At 43.3% G+C, this 4165-nt stretch overlaps 1 protein-coding gene across 10 annotated transcripts in view; it reads left to right on the forward strand.

The window, feature by feature from the left end:
* Positions 1-3916: 3916 nt before the first annotated feature.
* Kcnj15 (potassium voltage-gated channel subfamily J member 15) overlaps positions 3917-4165 on the forward strand; it is a 43045-nt gene continuing 42796 nt past the window's right edge. For 6 of the 10 annotated variants that reach the window (XM_029470452.1, XM_029470458.1, XM_021185033.2 and 3 more), the window contains exon 1: positions 3918-4043. The gene's annotated coding sequence lies outside the window, so the exon portion shown is untranslated. Of the gene's footprint in view, positions 4044-4165 lie in introns of all 10 variants that reach the window. The other 4 variants (XM_029470454.1, XM_029470456.1, XM_029470460.1 and 1 more) reach the window with 2 other exon arrangements.

The raw sequence follows: 4165 nt of genomic DNA on the forward strand, positions 1-4165 counted from the left end.
TACTGAGGGAGATACGAGGTTGCACCAGCAGCAGCTAAACTAATAAAGTCTAAATTGATAAAGGCGAGAGGAAATGTGACACCCTCTCCCCGCCCCCACCCCCCAGCTTGGGCAGCACTCACTGACACTGACTGTGTCACCAAGAGTCACATAGACTCACCCAGGAACTCAGGGGAAGATTAGAAAGTAAACAGTTCTTCAGCAGAGGCCATGGGTGGTGAACCTAGCTTTTTAAGTGTGCATTTTTACATTGGATTAGCATTATAGATGTGTTGGCCACTCTCTACTTGGTGTGAGCATACTGGAATATCAGAATAATGATTTTTATTTTCAAATACACTTTCTGATATTAAATAAGTAACCCCAAGATGAGAGGATGACTGGGTATGGTCATGGATAGCTTTAATCCCAGTAAACTAGGTAGGTCTCTTTGTGAGTCCCAGGCTGGCCAAGATGGCACAATAAGACCCTGACAGAAAGGAAGAAAGGAGGAAAGAAAGAGAAAACAAGAATAAAAAAAGAAAGAGAAAACAAGAATAAAAAAAGAAAAGAAGAGAAAAAGAACAAAACAAAACAAAATTACAAGAACAACAAGCCAAGTCACACTGGAGCAGGGTGACCCACAGTGGGTCCTCGGAATTTTTTTTAGCATCTTTAGTGTTAGATCCTGCATTGTCAATCACCCACAGAGAATAGCTCGGAGGCAAATTTCCACTGAGTCACACGTCTGTGTCATCAATTATTTTGTGCCATCTGGCTACAGGAGAGCAGGAAGGAGCCCTAATATTGCCTTGCGGCATTCCAGAGGGGAAGCCTTCCTGCTGGAGATGGTGCTGGAACCTTAGGTGGCCTCCTTTGAGAGGCCAGTAGTTGCCATCGGTCTAGACAGGGCGTTCCATAGATAAAGCCATTTCTTGTGACTCCTGCCCCATATATAACCTGACTTACAGAGCTGTTCAAAGGTAAATATATAGTTATTACTTTCACCCCACTTCCAGGTTCGCCATGCTATGATTCAGCTGAAAGCTCAAAGCACCACGGTTTCCATGTTGCCTTTTTAGAAATTACTTTTGGGAACTGGATCTCTTGAAAAAGCCCATGTCCAAAATTTGAATGTCTTATCAGAATTTCAGATACAGATGCAGATTTTAGATTATATTCCATGCAAATTATACACACCTATTGCTTTCACTGAACTGGAAGGAAGAAAGGAAAGAAAAAGGGTAGGAATGGAGGGAGGGAAGGAGGGAGGGAGGGAGGGAGGGAGGGAGGGAGGGAGAAAAAGACACTAGAAAGAAAAGAAGAAAGGAAGGGAGGGAGGAAGGAAGGGAGGAAGGGGAAAGAGGAGGGAGAGAGGAAGAGAGGGAGGGTAGGATGGGTAAAGAGCTTATTGACCAGTCATTCTGGTTGGGTTTTAGGCTAGATCAATTACCAGATCAATTACTTTAACCAACATGGTTGACAACAACCAGGCCTGTTGTTTGGTGCAGCCAGTCTCAGATCCTGCCACTTAATAATCTGCCCTTTAGCCCCAGGACAGGAAGCAGATTTTATTCATTGGATAAAGAGAGATTGAGTGACTCAAATTTTGTCAGGATTAAAAGGTTTACCTACTCCCTTCAGCCTCAGAAATTTCCAGAAATACCCAGACAGGTCATTCAGTCTCCTGTGACTGAAATCTCACCGAGGGGCTCGACTAGAATTTTCTTACTTCCTGGGTGAGCACCCCAGTTGATTATTTTTAATGTCTCCTCATTTGGTGAGTTCTGTCGGATTTGCAACCAGAAGATCTCATTATTGATATACTATCAATTATAAAGAAAAGAAAGGTAAACACTATCATGAAGAATACTGTCTTAGAATGTGATGTTTTAAATGTGTGTATACTACTTTTGATTAATTTTCTTTTTTCATTGCCATTATTATTATGTTATAAATTATTATTTTCTTCATATATAAATGAATTTTGACTCTACTAGACATGAACCTACAAGAAACAAAACTGTTTTAAACTGTAAGGGGCATGTTATATGCTGCTCAAAGGAACCTGTACATATGCATGTGAATAGAAAGGAACCTGGACACATGCATGTGAATAGAAAGGAACCTGGGCACATGCATGTGAGTAGAAAGGAACCTGGACACATGCATGTGAATAGAANCCTGGACACATGCATGTGAATAGAAAGGAACCTGGGCACATGCATGTGAGTAGAAAGGAACCTGGACACATGCATGTGAATAGAAAGGAACCTGGAAACATGCATGTGAGTAGAAAGGAACCTGGGCACATGCATGTGAGTAGAGAGGAACCTGGGCACGTGCATGTGAATATTCTCAGTGGACTAAGAGGAAACGTGCAGAACAACCAGACACACATGGACTGAGAATGTGGAAAGAGCTGTCCTGAGGATGTCTATCTGCATCCTTGTAGATCTGGCTTTGGGCAGATCAACTTCTCTGTTTTTTGTTTTGTTTTTTCCCCCTTCCTTATAAGCAACAGCTAATCATGCAGACATTATGGTCTAAGCATCAAATATAAAATTTTTGCAGGAGTTTTATATTTTTGGATAAGAAGATTTAAATAACGGAAGCCAATACTGAAAGAATTGAAGCTGTACTGTGATAACCTATGAAAGACCTATAATGGTCTTTCATTAATCCATTGGCAAACACATCTGTATTATATATCTATATTTATATCAATATCATCTAATCTATATTTATATCCATATCCATATCTATATCTATATCCCAGTATGACTGACTAATTTTTAATGATTATCCATATATATATGGATAAACTTATAAGGAGCTAGGATACGTGTATGAGAACTTATGCTGTGTTGGTTGTCCCCAGAAGGATGTATCCAATAACCATGCAAATGAGGAACTCCAAAATGGAGCAAAGACAGTAAGTGCTGCAGTCAGGGCAGTTTCCTAGAGTGGTAATGACATGTAGCAAGGAAAATGGAGGGCAAGAGTAGGGCTGGGGATATGTAAGATAAGGACCCACCTGGGAAGGTGTACCTGTGGGCCAAAGCCTGGTCAATGGTGGTAGGGTGGGCCTTGAATAAGAGCAGAGGTGCAGCTGCCTAGACACAGGGGACAAGTAGTGTGACATCCTATTCTCAGTGACAAAGCCTTAGTTCTCCTGCAACTCAGGAAGCTCCCAGGGAAACCCCGCCCTCTCTGAGGATGCTTCAAGATACACACACACACACACACACACACACACACACACACACACGAGCTCGTGTGCGCACACAGCCATGAGATGGCAGGAGGGTACAGAAGTCGTGGACATCCCTCCCTCAACTTTGGGAGTGTAGGAAAGACACAGACTGGAGACATAATCACTCTCTTCCTATGCCCCAAAACTCTCCCGTTAGGGGTGCTCCCGGTATGACTGACTAATTTCTAATGATGATGATGGTGGTGGTGGTGATACCAGAAAAGCAAGAATGTGAAAACCCTAATTTTACCCCCAGAACTCCAGCCCAATTCCCATCATCCCATCTAAAAGAACCCAACTTTATTTAACCTCTATCTTCCCAGCTACTGGAAGGAAAACAAAGCCCGTCCAACCAAACCAAACCAAACCAAACAAAAAACAAAAACAAAGCAAAAGCAAAACGAACAAGAACAAAACCCATCACTGTGGCCACAGAGGGCAGAACTGCGAGCAGCAGCTCCCTCCTCTCAGTGCCTTTCTCCCTCCCTGGGTAGTGTCTGACCCAGAGAGGGTAGGGCTGAGCTTGCTGGTCCCCACTTTCCCTGGGAGCTGTGGATTCATTTGGGGTGGGGAGAGGGAAGAGGGAGGGAGGGGAACAGGCAGTTCGGGTGGTTGGTTCCTTAAGAAAGATAATCTGTTTGTTTATAGTTTACTTAAGCAGAGGGACCTTTAAAAACGGACTTTGATAAGAGGGGACAAAGTTTCTTCAGAAATGAACCGGAGTTCCTTAGTAAGAACTTCAGTGTCTTTTATACACAGGTGCCTGGAGAACTGGGGAGTCCTTGCCATTCCAAGCCACCCTGTGCTGGTCTGTAAATTTCCTTAAAACCTTAGACATGCTGACATCATGGGCTCCTTCCTCCTGGATTCCTCTCCCTCTCTCCCTCTCTCCCTCTCTCTCCCTCTCTCTCCCTCTCTCTCCCTCTCTCT

This window comes from Mus caroli, chromosome 16 (assembly GCF_900094665.2).
Source record: "Mus caroli chromosome 16, CAROLI_EIJ_v1.1, whole genome shotgun sequence".
NCBI classification, from domain to species: domain Eukaryota; kingdom Metazoa; phylum Chordata; class Mammalia; order Rodentia; family Muridae; genus Mus; species Mus caroli.